The sequence below is a fragment of the Protopterus annectens genome, chromosome 12.part0, assembly GCF_019279795.1.
Source record: "Protopterus annectens isolate FY-2018-M chromosome 12.part0, PAN1.0, whole genome shotgun sequence".
Classification (NCBI taxonomy): Eukaryota; Metazoa; Chordata; order Ceratodontiformes; family Protopteridae; genus Protopterus; species Protopterus annectens.
In genome coordinates this window covers 638,872,817-638,889,895 of record NC_056746.1, presented here as the reverse complement: position 1 = coordinate 638,889,895, position 17,079 = coordinate 638,872,817, and positions in this window count along the sequence as shown.

The following is a 17,079-nucleotide window of genomic DNA, read 5'->3' as shown; positions in this document are numbered from 1 at the left end:
GTATCCCGCAGTTACCACCCCGATCACATACATTGACAGTATTCTGATACTTGCACCTCCCTACAGATCCATTTCAGATAGGCCTCCCAACTTCTTCTCTCCAATGTGCACTGCTGATGTCATCCACTATAAGCTGACCTTCAGCCATGTAAAAGTCGGACTCATGTCATGGTGTTTGCATTAAGTACAGTGTTCTGTAGTCTATGCACTTAGATAAGTAGGGGTTCTGTTCTCACTGCAGTCAACTTTGTGTGTCTAGTCAGCAGAGTAGATATGCATCCCTACAGTTACTACTTCAATGGCATGGCTTGCCAGTATTTTGATACGTGCACCTGCCTGCAAATCCATTGCAGGCAGGCATCCCAACTTCTTCTCTCCAACATCACTGCTGATGTCATCTACTATAAGTTGACCTGCAGCCATCTAAAATTAGACTTGTGTCATGGAGCTTGTGTTAAGGACTGTGTTCTATAGTCTGTGCACTTAGATAGGTAGGGGTTCTATTCTCACTGCAGTCTTTACACCAGCATGTGAGACATTGTTATTACCATATGCTTAACAGATAATTCTGATGTCATCAGCTATATCAGATTATTGCATAGGCAGTCATCCCACCAGGGCATAATCAGACAATGGCCTGGAGGCCAGGTAGACACCACATCATCTGATGCCAGACTGATTACAGTGACATATCCTTTAATCTATACCCATACCTTATGGCATGATTTGTAGGCCCTGTGTTATCTTGATGGGAAAGCCCTGGGTTCTGTCCAGCTGCTGCATGTGTCTGGTGTGGTACATGCAAAAGAGAGCATTATACTGTATTATTGTTTTGATGAGATTTGACTACAGTGCTATCATACAGTCCTGTGATCTGAATGTGATGGTGTGGCTTACAATGTGCATCATATGTTTGTACTGGAAATCATTAAAGAAAAAATAGAAAGTAATGAGACACATTACAGTTTTTGATTTCACAACCCTTACAAGAGAATACACCATAAAGTAGTGAAATGATTATACTATCCACTGTATAACTTGGCAAGACAGATATAAGTGACAGATACAGTTATCAGTTCAACAACACAAAGGCAGATATAATAAGCACTATTGTAGCTATGCATCAAGTGCATCAGACACAAAGCTTTTTTATCCTTGAATCCAAAAGAGAGAAAACAGGGATATGGCACAGCTATCATCACTTGCACAGGGTGTTGTGTGTGTGTGTGTGTGTGTGGGGGGGGGGCAGGAGGCTTAGGCTGACACAAATGGTCATTGGGTTTGTGTGAGTAAGAAAGGAAAGAAGGCAGGCTGAATCATGTAACTGTGTGTTTGTCTGTGGGGGTCCTCCATGTGAAAATGGTGTGTGAGAGTTTGCATGAACACACCCAAGCTCAGTGCTAGCTCTATGTCTTGGTATGTTGGACAGGTCTGAGCCATGTGTGGTAGAGTTGGGAGTTCATTGTTGTCTTCCCCGACCATGAGGACTGGCTCTGCCAGGAGTTGCATTGGCACCTCCATGCCCAAGGGAAGATGAAGTGTTGCTACCTGAACATGACTAATGTCTGCTGGACATGCACCCATCATGGGAATACCCAGGACCAGGACCATGACCCCATGACCTGCCATGTCTGGGTGTGGACAACACAGTCACTGACAGAGCTGTGGAAGAACTGCCACATATGGGAGCATGATTGGACATGGCCACATTGGCTATCAGCAGATGTTGTGACTGACCTACACCAACAAGGATGCTGTTCCCCTCCCAGCAGGTGTTCCATCAAAGACACTGTTCATTCCAATGTGTCATTTATCTGATCCATTGCATCAGTAGCATGTTGCCGGCAGTCATGCATGTCAGACTGTGCCACATCTACAACCCTGAGCATTTGTCTAGAGCACCTTTCTGAATGTGCCAGTGCCTCCATAATAGCCCTAAACATATGTTGAGTGACACAGGAAGAGACACTTGCACAACATGGAGAAGGGACAGCAGGCCACCTCTGAGCATCCCTATCAATCCTCCTGTGTGGCACCTTGCCTACTTTTTGGCTATGGGCAGAGTCAACAGACACTGAAGCCGCAGTAGCCACACTTCCCTGATCAATGTTCTCATCAACCACCTAATACCTGTGGGCTCAGTGAACTGGGTAGGCTACAGCACTGCTGCCCAGCATGTCTAGGGCACAACCTGGCAGCACCGCCTCTGCACCCTCTGCACTAACAGGTCCCTCAGGTAGTTTGTCCCCGGAGGATAGGCCTGTGGTTCTGTCTGGGAGCAGTGGTGAAGAGGGTGACTTTATCTCCAAAGAAGAGCTACCAGGAGTGGTGCATAGGATTGTGCATAGCACTGTGGGTGCAAGCCTATGCTGGATAGAGTGCCTGCTCTCCATCCTGATTCAAAATATCTAAAAGAGATGCAGACATTGGGCAATGCCAGTGGGTGAGGACTCAGTTTTCACTGTCACCCAGCTTGACTTGCATGAGACCTCAATTTCCCCACCCTCTCCTCAACCATGATTTCACCCACCTCTTGTGTCCTTCACCATCCCTGTGACTTGTCTTGTATGTCCTGTCTGTTTGCCATTGCATCCTGACCTACCCAACTTACCTGACCCAGACATACCTATGTCCCTTTGTCCCTTCCCCAGCATTCCTCTCTCTCTCTCTCTCTCTCTCTCTGCAAAAAAAAAAAAAAGGGCACCTGTAAAATAAAAATGTGTCTGATACATAGGGCTCTATTTGGCACACATGTCTTCTTGACAGTTGACAAGCTTGATTCGATCCAATTGGCTATACAACATGATTTTGTTGGGGTCATTCCTCTCTCTGGAGGTGACAGTCCAAATGCAACCAATAGTTTGCATATATTATCATGTTTTAATGTTGAAGAAATGGATAGCTATGGTTCTTGCCTACATCCTTCTTGCACATTCCTGCTCTTCTTTTACTTTGTTTTCCCCCTGCTTGCTCCCCATTTCACCACTTTCCTGTCCATTTCTTCAACAGTAAAAAATGCTCAGATATGCAGAATATTAGCTGAATTTGCAGTATCAAGCCCAGAGAGAGGGGTGACCACAAAAAAATCATGCTGTAAAGCCAACTGGACCAAATCAAATGTGTCAAGATGACATGTATGCAAAATGGAGGGCTATGTATGGGACGACATTTTTTTCTTTGTACAGGTGCCCTTTTTTTTTTATTTGAGAGAGAGAGGAATGTTGGTGAAAGGATGTAGGTATGTCTGGTTTCAGGTAGGTTGGGTAGGTGAGGAAGCATATGTCTGGTTTCAGGTAGGTTGGGTAGGTGAGGAAGCAATCACAGACAGACAGGACATACAAGACAAGACACAGGGATAGTGAAGGACACAAGAGGTGGATGAACACCACAGTGGGGTGAAGGTGGAGACAGCAAACCCATGGATGTCAAGCTAGATGACAGTGAGAATCGAGTCATCAACCATTGGACTGTCATCAATGTCACCTCACTGCTCTGATGGCTACCGTGGCTGACATCTGCATCTGCTTGTGTTATTCAGTACAATGACTGAGAGCAGTGTCTCTATCTAGCGTAGGTGTGCACCAACTGTGTGGCGCACAATCCTATGCACCAACCCTGACAGTTCATTATGGGTGAGAAAATCACCACCTCTGCCACTGCTCCCAGAAGGAACCACTAGCCTGTCCCATGAGGCAGAACTACCTGAGGGGCTAGGTAGTTCAGGGGCAGCAGACAGGGTGCTACTAGGTTGTGCCCCAAATGTGCTGGGGCTTGGTGCCATTGCCGGTGCTGTGGGGGCAGGAGGATCCTGTGGGACAGACCTACCCTGCTTGCTGTGGGGAAAAAATAAAAAAGAGAAGATAAGGGCTGGGGTGAGAGAAAAAAAGGGAGAATGTTAGTAACTTTGTATGTGACAATCAAAGCACTGATGCAATTATTTGACTCTATTCTGTTAACTTTACTTTTATTTATTTATTTAATTAACATTTGTTAACTGGGAAAATCCAACTTGGAACAAAGCCAATTTTCAGCAGAGGTCCAAGGAGAAAGGCTCCAGATGTATGTCTTTGTAATGTGGGAGGAAACCGGAGCACCTGGAGGAAACCCACACGAACACAGGGAGGACAAGCAGACTCTGCACAGAAGGCACCCCAGCCGAGAATGGAACTGGAGAACCTCTTGCTGTGAGGCTACAACATTACCGCTGCACCACTGTGCCATACTTTTAACACTACAAACACCTAACAAATTTCTTTATTACTTTTAAGACTACCCAGTTCATAACAGATGCACACTATAGTACAGATTACAGCCAGCAATCCCTGATGTATGCATATATTGCACATATGTGTGTTCCCATTATTCTGATTACAGTTTACAGCAGGCCATTTGTGCCACTATTATAGAGGTCCGAAATTACATTGCAATAATAATGAAAACCTAAAAGTATTGTATATTTGTGAAGTGTGTTTTTCAACCCACAACCATTTACTGCTCTCTAATACTGTACTGTTATTTTGTCCTACAGACTACTGCATGCATACTTTCCTTTTACAGTTTAGAGATGTGTGCTCACTGTTATTTGAGAATATGGAACTGTTGCTTTGTGCTACAGACTAAGGCATGCATACTTTCTTTTACAATTGAGATACGTAAGCTCAATTTGATACAACTGTATTAAATATCAACTAAGCCATCTTTAACTTTTAATGCTACAATAACAGTACTTTTTTATATAACACTGTTTTATTGATTTTCATAGATCAAGAAATTATTACATTATACAGATAATTATTCATTAACATGACATTAAATACTCAACTATGTACAATTATATACAAAATGCTCATAACTAAAACAGCTTTGTTCAACATATTACATTTTGCCTAATATTTTTTTTAATTTCAACCAAGATAACTCTCTGTAGGTCATTCTTGTTGTTCTATAGTTAAGAGTTTCAAGTTCTCTGTTACATACTGCCTTGGCCAATAGTATAAACTCAGTAAAAGAGACAGTCACTTTACTTTTCCAATTTGAAGTAATAACTTTCCTTGCTATTTTCAAGATGGACCATAAAAGATGTATTTGTGACTTTGGTATACAATCTGGTATTGGGGCATTGAGTAATAAAAGTGTATTTGTAATTATGCATTTGTCTGTCCACAGTGCCTTTGTAACATCTCTAAATTTCAGCCGAAAAGGAACAATCATTTTACATTAAAGGCACATATGTATCCAATCTGCACAGAGACTCTCATCACATCTCCAACAATTATGACTAGTTTTATTCAATATTGTTGCAATTTTCTGCGGAGTAAAATAACTCCTGTGTATAAATTTCCATGTAAATATTTTCCAATATAAAGATGATGTTGTATGATTTATTGACCTGAGTGTTAATAATTTGTCATTATCAGAGAAGCTAAATTTGTTAGTATTTTCTATAAAACTCCATAGAGAACCATCATGCTGTTTTAAGTCAGCCCTCAATGTCTTATAGATCTTAGATAAAGAAAACCCCATGCTAAATTGTAAAGAATTTAATTCACACAAAAGTAAAATTATTTTAGGTTGAGGTGAAGTATATGACACTTGACTTGTTTTAAATTCCTTTATTAGATATTCTCTGAAGATTTGAATATTTAACCAATTATCTTGATTTACGTTACATCTTGCTAAGAGACTTGTAGTGTCAAGAATATTATTTATACTAAGGAATTGGTGCCAGTAATTTAACCCATTGCCTTTCATTTCTATTATTTTGTTTATATTGAAAGAATCTAAGCAATTGTTTGTGAACACTATTGGGAACATTAATATTGAGAAATGTCTTGTTATGCAATGTGTGTTTATAATTTTTTAAAAATTGTTTAGTATATAACTAATGCAATATGGTAGCTTCTCATTTTTGCTTTCTTTATATACTGAACCTTTCACTGTTAAAAACAGTTTATTATTTTCAGTAAAAAAGTCATTGTTTATTTTTTCATCTATAATAGATAATAAAATGTTTGTATGCAAATCTTTCCAATTTGATGTATACTTATTACTTAACCACTTACTTATGATATGAATTGTAACTGAATCAGCATATAGTTCTAAATTCGGGAATGTGATTCCACCTTTTTCCCAATCTCTATTGTGCCAATCATATTTTATTCTGGGTTTTTGTGGGTACCATAAAAACTTAATTAAAAGTGAATTTAATTGTTTTATTATTTTTTTTGAAGGGCTAATAATTGTAGATTGAAACAAAACAAAACTTTAGGAAGAATACACATCTTTATTAGTATTAGTTTTTCTTCAAAAGTAAAGAACATTTTATTCCACTTGTCTATAGATTCTTTGACTTTATCCAATAGATTTCTATACTTAACTTGTATCATTTCTTTCCAACTAGGCTTTATATACACACCTAGATATTTAATAGACTCATTTCCCCAGTTAAAGTTATTATATTTTCTCCATTCTGAACTTACTTTACTATTTATTAATAATGTTTCAGATTTATTATTATTGAACTTTAGGCCAGAACATTTCTCAAAAAGTTCTATAGCATCTGCAATATGCCTTATTGAAGAGTTTAAATTACCTATGGTTAGTATTATATCGTCAGCAAATAATTGTACTTTTGAAGAATAATTTGAATTAAGAGTGAAACTGTTTATGTTATCATTTTTTCTTATGTAGTTTGCAAATGGCTCTCCTGATAATGCAAATAACAGAGTCGATAATGGGCAGCCTTGTTTAGTTCCTTTTAGTATTTGAATTTTGTTAGATAAGAATGCCCTGATTTTAATATATGACACAGAATTTTTGTATAAGGTATTTATTAGTTTTATGAAATCAATGGAGAAATTAAAAGTTTCTAATACTTTAAATAAATATGTCCAAGATAGAGAGTCAAATGCTTTTTCAATATCTAAACTAATTATTGATAGTTCTTTTTTTTCTTATTTGCAACATCTATCAGGTTTAAAAGCCTAATGACATTGTCTTGAACTTTTCTATTCAAAATAAAACCTGCTTGATCATTTTTTATTATTCTCGGAATTAATTGATTTAATCTTTTAGTAAGTATTGAGGTGTAGATTTTATAATCTACATTTAGTAGAGATATAGGTCGATATGATGTCACTAGCTTAGGATCTTTGTCTTGTTTTAGAATGGGAGATATAATAGCATATTTCCATGATGGAAAAATGCTTTTATTTTTTCTAATTTCTTTATAAGCTACCTGCAAAATCTTTAAAGTATCTTCTGGGAACAACTTATATATCTCTCCAATAATTCCATCTAATCCAGGTGCCTTATTGCTTTTAAGGCTTAGAATACATTCTTTAATTTCTTTTAATGTTATTGGCTTAAGCAAATTAGTATTTTGTTCTTTTCTTACTTTTTTGCTAATATTTTCTTTCAGAAAATTATTTGTAAGTGCACTGTTTACCGAATCAACATTTGTATTGTTTAACCTCTCGTAATGTACTCTAAAGACTCCAGAATTTCTTTGTGCTCCATAACATGTTTTGTTTTAATTCCTTTATTGTCAATTATTTTTTTTATATGGTTAAGGCCAGCTAGATGTTTTGCTTTGACTGCCAATCTGTGTATGTGTTTGGGATTCACTGAATAGGATTAAATTCTTAATTTTTCTAGATTTATTGTCACTTTGTGATTTAGAATTTCTGCGTATCTATTGTTTAATGTTTTTAGCTCAGAATTTGTTCTTATGTCTTTGGTACTTAAACTTTTCCTTATTTTATCTATATGTATTTGTAGTTGCGTTAGTTCATTTTCACATTGTTTTCTTTTGATTAGATACCAATTTTTGATCTTACCATATAAGTAAAATTTTAGTGAATCCCAAAGTATGACCTTTGAAGTCTCATTATTATTATTAATATCTAGAAAAAGTTTTATTTCATTAAGGAGCCACTCTTTAAATAATTTTAATGTAGTTATATAGACAGGTAATCTTTGTCCAGTTATTAAGTCTTTAGGCGTGATATTAAGCTTAAAAAATAAGGCATTATGGTCTGACAATGGTCACAAGCTAATTAAAGACTTCTTGAATCTTGTAAAATATATTATTTCTAACTAGTACTTTATCAATTGTTGTTTGTGTACCATGCCTATATGAATAGTGAGTGTATTCTAATGATTCAGCTTCTTTTAGAGCATAAATATCTCTAAGATCTAATATATTAATGAAATTCTTTAACTTTTTTGCTGCAGAAGATGCTTTAAAATTGTCTTTTTTTGTAGTATCTTTATCAGAAAGGAGACAATTAAAGTCTCCAGCATGTATTATTTCACCTTTGGATTTGGAAATTATTACCTCCAGCTGTTTATTTGCTGTAATTGCTCCAAAACCAGGTATCCAGTAAGAGTTTACTAATGTTACATATCTTTTGTTTATCTCTAAAACTACTAAGCATAGCATGCCATTATTATCTGCATAGGTATCAATGATTTTAGGTATTGGTAATGTTTTTCTCCATAGTGTCATAGTGCCTCTTCTCTTAGTTTGATAATAAGACTCTGCAAGAATCATATAACCGTTAAAAGATAATCTGTCTAAGTCCTTATTAACGTGTGTTTCCTGTAAAAACCCTATATCTACTTTTTTCAGTTTCAAGTATTTAATTATACTTCCTCTTTTGAAAGGATTATTAAGGCCATTGATGTTTAAAGACATACACTTATAAGAGAACATTCAAAATAGTACAAATACTTCCATTGAATTTAATTATGAGCAGATAAATTGAATTGAATAACAAAATTTTAACATATATAACTATATACAAAACAAAACATGGAAATCTAAATTCCTGGCTTGATGATAACATCATCTTAGCCACAACCACAAACATCCCTACAACCAGTCAACCTTTACATTGTTGCTTCTGCACTTAATAATTAAGTATACAGATATTCATGTTCAATATTAACAATACCCTATATTGGCATTTAAAGTGCCAAAATATCTTAAAACACATAGCAAATTATAAAATGTTTATAATTTGCAAATAATGGCTAGTTATGTAGTAAATATTTATGTTTAACATTTGTTCCTGCATTATATTGATAAGGTTCTGCTCTCATAAATCAACATACATAGATATAACTTCATAAGCAGTCTAAAGGCTCAAAATTCTCATTAAGCTGAAGGAAATAAATCTATTATTTTATTTGGCTAATGTTTCGTGTTAATATGTTCCTAAATTTGATGTTTAGTAACCTTTATTTTTATTTTCTTTCTTACTCACCATCCTCTCAACTATTGTCTTTATACATGTTATTTATATTCCATATGCAAGTTGTTTAAGCAAATATAATGAGCATTCCATGTTATGTTGTTATGATATTTGAAATTTCAAATATATTTAGTGTAATAAGCATATTTTAGAATCATCTTTTATCTCATTTATCCCCTGCTGTTTCATTAGTCTACCACTAATATTACTTTCAAACCTTAATACTTCAGAGGTGCATTTGTTCCAAATTTACATTAGAATTACTATCTATTCAATTTAGCAAGTACGTAAAACAACATTACTTATGAAAGCTGTTAATTATATGATGACATCTATGCATGACATCTCGACAAAACAAGTTTTTACTTGTTTATATATCAACATATAACATAAAAATAACTGTATGCTCATCCTGTCCGCATTTCCATATTTTCCCTATCCCATTCTCTTTTTAACTGTCTATAATTTGTGGATGACTCTTTATGCTATTATGATGTTTGGTGTTTCAAGTATATTGAATGTAATTTGCAATCATTATTTTATCTCATTTATTTCATTATTGCTCTATCAGTGTAATATTACTATTGCTTTTAAGCTTTAGTATTTCAAAAATGCATTCATTCCAAACTTACACTGTTATTAATATCCCTTCTGTTTAACAAGTACATAAACATACAGCACTTATGTTAGCTATTGACTATATGTTGATATCTAATATGGTATTTTGGCAATAAGCATGTTTACTTGTTTGCATGTCAAAACATCAAAGAGTAGTATGTTCACCCACTTCTCTTTTATTATATTATCTCACTCACATTACCCTTTGGTTAGCTGTCTACAACTTGTAAAAATTCTTTATGCCAGCACTTTCTGATCTCTCTTAAGTGGATACATTTGGGTTAGTTTGAATAATTAACACAATTATTTAATTATTGTATCAATATTATAATTAGGAATTTATTAGTTTCTATTGTGCACATTTAGTTCCTTATTTGTAAATTATTTATTTTTTCCAAATTGTTTATCTATAGATTCCATTACCACAGAGCATGCTTATCTCAATATCAGTGAAATTTGAATTCAAACCAGCCAAAAATAAAACATTCTGAAGCCATCTGTAATGATTGTACTTTGCAAATTAACTAGACTATAACTATAACAGTTCACTACATGTATATAACAAGATTTTGTTTCTGAGATAAGAAACATGTAATATTTTATTATTTTACTGCAAGGAGCAAACTTATAGTCCAAAGAATGCTTTGAAAGCATTCAAAACCTTCAGTCAGTGATAACTTCCTTGTTACTTTTTTTTTTCCTCTGTCACCGCTTTTCCTATGTGCGACTGGACTCAGATGACATTACATCATCATTAAATGCTTCTGTAGTGAGTGCCAGGCTCAAAAACAAGGATTTAATGCATAGCTCATGACTTGCTTCTCATGAAGCTTGACAAACAAAATATTGCATTCGCGAGGTGAACATAACGCTTTTCAGGTATTTTCAAGCTTTTCTTAACTGTTGTACGCTCGAGAAGCGTTAAAGGCATGTAAAAAACAAAAAAAAAAAACAACTTAAGCAGGGTAACACAATGCTATTTACACTATAACATTAAAATTACACTTTGCAAGTGACTACAAAGTGCCGGCATTGCTCAAACATGTCTACACAGGATATTTATAATAAAAACATGTTATGCTTGTTGATTAAACAAGCCAAGGGCAACAAAAGTCACTAATAAGCAGTGTAAAGCTGGCAGTACCCCTTTCAACATCTAGGAACATCGCAATTCCATTTTAAATGGCAGGCAATGCAATAAAGACACACAAGCTGTTCCAAATACTATTCCATCCCCAAACGAGCAATACTCAACACATTATTAATTGAAAGTAGATATAAGTCACAATCTTATAAAGCTCTGTCGATATTTATAATTTATGAGCCCTTCAATTATTGTTTATACTATAATCTATAAAGGAAATAGTGTTACATAACAAAGAAGAAAGAAGTCAGAAAGCTGTCACAAGTAACTAGTGAGAATTGTCATTAGAAATAAGAAAGAAGTATTAAATATTTTTAGTTATGAATATGTTAATGTAAAAGCTTACCTAATAGCTTGTAGTACTGGACATATTTACCATGGGAAAAATGCCGCTGGAAATTAGAAGTTAGTATTTTATTTCCCTTTAAGTTCAATTGTTGATTTATCATTTGCTGTTGTTTTGCCATTTGTAGCTTGTCTCTTTAGGCTTGGGGTAGAGAGTCCCATATCTTCAATTTTGTCTAGTAGGTTATGTTTTTTGACAAATTCTGTTGCCTCTTCGATGTTATTAAAGATTTTCTGACCATCTGGAAGTGTGATTTTCAATCTAGCAGGGAAGAGTATTTGTGCTTTTATTTCAGCCTTTTTTAGATCTTTAATGAGAGGAACACAGGCTTTTCTCTTTGCTATTGTCACAGATGTATAATCATTATCAAATCTAATGACTTTTCCAATTTCCTGAATAGGACCCATCGACCAGGCAGTCTTTAACACCAAATCTTTATCCTGTGTTGATAAAAACTTAACTATGATAAATGTTGTTGAAGTTAAGTTTTTAGACATAGAAGGGTTTGACAAAGATCTATGTGCCCTTTCGATTCCATAAGAAAATGACTCTGGCAGGTTTAGTATTTTAGGTAACCAGTTATTCAGGAAAAGAATCATGTTATTCCCTTCTGTCTTTTCAGGAACTCCATAAATTCTAATATTATTTCTTCTTGACCTTGATTCTAGATCATCCACCTTTTCTAATAGTGAGTTATTTGCTTCAAAAGGAAATTTATTTGATTGTCATTCTCCATCTGTTCCCGCTTATTTCATTTAGAGATTCTTCTATACTGGTTATTTGATCTGAGTGCTTTGAAATAATTTCCTTTAATTCTTGAATTTGTTTTTTACTTTCTTTTTTCATGTTTTCCATGATGTTTTCTAGGTTATCCATTTTTGTAGAGACATCTTGTATACTTGTAATTATAGTCTGTAGTTCTTTCTTCATAGAACTATCTGGAGCAGATGACTTTGAATGACTCATATTTCAAGTATCTGTATACAGCAATTGATGTTCTGACAGGATTTTTGTGAAGAATTTCACTGAAGATTATTATTTTTTCTTCTTCTGATAATCCATAATAGTGAAAGGAATATTTATAGGCAGTTTTTCCAAGATATTTCAAAACATTTTTAATTAATTCCTGTCAGAAATAAATCTCATGAACAGAGCAACAAAAAACTACTGCACTCACTCTGACACCTTGGCCACGTCCCCCATAACAGTACTTTTCTGATGCATACATACCACATCCTTCTTGCATCCTTGCCAATTGCGTGGCATGAGACCTTACATTTGATGCTTGATCCATGGCAGCTATGGAAAAAAAAAGAACAGAATACCATTACAAATACCAGTCTTGACTATATTCCATTTTTAACTCTTATAATTAGTCACTGTAATTGATACTTACACATCTGTGGGGTGTCCCCGTACTAAATTCCCCAATCCAGTGGTCGAGGGTATTCCTCTTCCTCCTCCAGAGGTCATCAAAATGATTTTGGCATTGTTCACCAGTGCAGTTGATACCTGTAGCACTGCTCAAAGCCCTAGCAGTACTATTCCAGACTTCAGGCTTGTATTCATAGCCTGAATAGTCCAGCTGCAGCAACTGGGGCCCATGCTCCTTAACTAGGAGTCCAATAAAGACTTTGGACTCCTGAGCATCCCACCTTTGCACTCAGAAGTGCAGTCTCTCTCCAGAAACACCAGACATGACTACCATAGATCACGTTCAATGTAGAATAAGCATTTCCCACCAATTGCATTTTATATCCTGATGTTTTTCTGCTAATTGTATGCATTGTACTTACTGAGAGTATGTACCTTTTGGTTTTGCAACATTTGAAAAAGTTGTGCATCTCTAACTATCACCCAAATGTGGTAGTTGAGGGTGGGTACTGCCAGGCAACATGTTTGTGTGATAGTAAGTGATGTGCAACAGTGGCAAGGAATGCAATTTCAAGGTTATTTGATATACAGACACTTGTGTGACTGTGTCAGTCAAATGGGAAGGCCAAAGCAGTCCAGATAGCAGAAATATACTTCTATGAACATAGTACACAGTATACCCACAGTCATAATTTTGATAATAAATGGACAATACTTCGATAAATAAATAAGTAACTGACACGATATTAGTATCCCAGCCCTCCCACATATGAATATTAATATCAGCTACATTGTGTCAAGTGTTATAAGTGAGAGTGACTAAAATGTGAAGTGGAACAACATTAACTGTGTATGGAATATACTGTATTCAAACCCTGGACCATGTGCACAATAGTCCTACACTTACAGCTGTTGCCACAGAAAGGTTGAGAAAACAGTTGTGTATGTTGCACTTCATTGCTATAATCTGCAATGTTACAATAGGACAACAAAGTTTGCACAGCCTATACTAGAACACAGGACCATCTGCACTCAAGACCTACACTTAACACTTGCTGCATCAGGATTACTTACATGCCATTTCATATCTTATCTTAGTATTCATCATAAAGTTCTCACTGTTTAATCACAGTGCATCTCCACTTACCATGTTAATGCAATGGCCAATAGTATTAATTGAATGCATCTGGTTTATGTTTGCAGCTGTCTGGGTCCTCTCTGCAACCTGGGTGGTCCATTCATCTAGTTTGTGGTTGCCATGCTTTGAGCAAGCCAGATGAGCATGGCCAAACACATTTGTGCTAAGTCGCACATTGGGAAAACTTAAGAAAGGGAAAAGCAATTGCCTTGCTGTCATACAATCCCCTTTTGTGGCCAGCAACCTTACACGGAAATGCTATCTCCATCATACCTCTCAACTGTCCAGATTTTTGCTTCATATTTTTGGGCTGTTCCTTGTAAAATCTGTGTTTTTTTTCTGGAAAATCACAGAAGACTGAAGTCAATAAATAATGACCTACATTTGAGTTTCGTACTTCATATCCTTCAGAAAATGCATGTTAATACAAATCCTATTTTTCTAGCTACTTTCTAAAGTTAGAAGAACAATATTTAAAATCTGTTCCGATTTTTGGGCCTTTGACCCTCCATTATTTTAGCCTTTGTCCAGATTTCTTGCACTAAAAGGTTGAGAAGTATGATCCACATTTATATTAGAGGTTTCACAGCCAGCAACACTGGTGTGAGCCATAAAAGCTTGCTTACGTGCACTGCGCCTCATTAATATGCATGGCACAATGCCGCACAATGAGCAACATCGCATACACAAAAACACTCCGTATAGGCTCTGTGCAAAACCTGCACAGGATTTATTGAATCCTGTGGATTCTTCTTTTTCTGACATTTATTACCTTCCTTATTTAAATTAACCTCAATGATGTTACACTTCAATATAACTTTTTGAAGGGAATTTTCAACCCCATCTCTGCTATAACCCCTATTAATGAACATTTTAACTGTCTGTTGAACCTCTTTATAAAAATCATCATCTTGGTTAGAAAGTTTGTCAAGGCATAAAAATTCCCCATAGGGCAAAGATGAAATAAGATGGGGAGGGTAGAAAATAGTCCAATGTAAATACAAGCCACCTTCCCCTAATTTCCTATGGATAGAGGTAACAATGTTTCCATAATCAAAACCTACAAACTGAGATCCAAAAAAGAAACCTGTTTGTCAATCTGAAGGCCACAAAAAGAAAACTTAAACCTGTTATTGGGTAAATTATCCACAGAATTATGTGCTATATCCAAACTTTCTTTACAAATAAAAATTAAATCATTGATATAATGAAAATACTTCACTACATGTTTATTAAAAAATTCATGTGGATATAAATATTCCAACTCAAACATAGACATTGTTATATTGGTGCACATGGGGCAAAGGGAACCCCCATCTCAGTGCCCTGAATCTGACATAAAATTTCATTGTTAAAAGTAAAAAATTTGCTTTCATGACAAAACTGTATAACTTCTGTAATATAATTAGAAGGAGGGCTATCTCCTAAAAATAATACAAGGATTGTATTCCATATGTATGCTGAGTGTTCATATATAAACTTTTGACATTTAACATCATCCAATACATGTCCACTTCCCATTTTGGCCCCACAATTTTATCCAGAAAATCCTGAGTATCCCTAATGTGCGAAGGATTTTTTTTAACTTAAAGAAATAGAAATTCATGCAGAAAAACACCTCTGTTATGAAGAAAATATTTCTGAGCAGATACTATGAGGCAGCCTAGCAAATTAGTTAAACCCTTATAAATATTTGATAAACAGTAAAAGGTATCTAAATGACATTCAGAAATATTAAACTTTTTATCTATATCCATCTTACTAAATTAGCCTAATCTATATCCCTTATTTAATAAGTTCTGATAGTGTACAAAAGCCTCATTATAACTTTTATATAACGGATTATCATTAAGATGACTCTAACATATTAACATACTCTTTATAATGCATCACTACAATTTTATTTTATTTATCTGAGGGCCTGATAACTAATTCCTGATCTTTACTTAAGTTATTTAATGCCTGCCATTGATTTTTAGTTAAATTATAACGTGTCATGTTTTGTTTTGATAAACTCAGCAAATAATCTTTCAACAGCAAAACCAAAAGCTGCTGAAAATGCTGGATACACACCTATTAAAAAGAGGTTTGAATGCGCTTCTAGCTTTTACCCCCATCATGTCTAAAGGACAATAAGCATTAAATTGAAAACTATCCAAATCCATATCATTCAACACACAGGAGAAGAAACTCTCATCTGAACTATTGCCATTATCGTAGACTTTGTTATGTTTCCTTTTCCTCATGAAAAAAGTGAGCTAAATGTAGTTTACATACTAGACGAAGCTTAAGGATAAACAAACCAGGTAAAACTGTTGGAACAAATTACAGACCCATATTTAACACTGACAAAACTGTTTCTGTTAATTCACAGCCTAATAAATTTCAAAATAAATAGTTGCAATCAATCTAGCAATTATTAGTTTCATTATTGCCATCAGCCTTTTTTGAGTTGTTGTTTAAACTGTCCCTGTGCATTAACATTCAGTCCATAATTGTTTCTTCTCCTTTTCCTATTATTTGGTGATTGATATTTGTCGTTGGACATGCTTTGAAACTGCTCTTGTTGTAAATTGGGTTCCTGTGCTGGTGGAAGAAAGGGGAATCCACCCTATCACTGTCCCAGTCTGACTGTTTTTGTACTGTCCTATGAAGCAATGGTCTTTTCTGACCTTCCCATGATGTGTCTATGGTTGCTGCTGGTGAGAATTGGATTTAAATTTCCAAAGAAAAACCTTGCAGTTGCTATAGTCACATAAGTCCCGTTTAAGCATGTTTTTTTTACTGTCAGTTAAGTCAAATTCATAGGACTTAAGTTTCTCATTGATATCAGTGAGTTGTTGTTCTTTCGGCTTTTCCCGGTTAAGGGTCGCCACAGCTACTAAGCTACTTCCCTCCCTCCAGAATGGACAAGCGAGTTTGGGCCATTCTCTCCTTTCCTTTCCTTTCCTGTTTGGTCACCCCAGCTCCCATGCAGCTTGACAAACATCAGCCATCTGATGAACCGTCAGTTTTTCCTCCTCTGGGACATTTGGCTAAATTTATTCTTAGAATCTTATGTTTTGTATGGAGACCTTAAGGATATCCTACTGTAGGAGTTTAATATGGTACACTACCATACCCACTTTAGCCAAATAAAAGAACAGACAGACTTCAAATCACTATCTGTGCCATTTCATTATTTATATAATCCCAGTCTGAG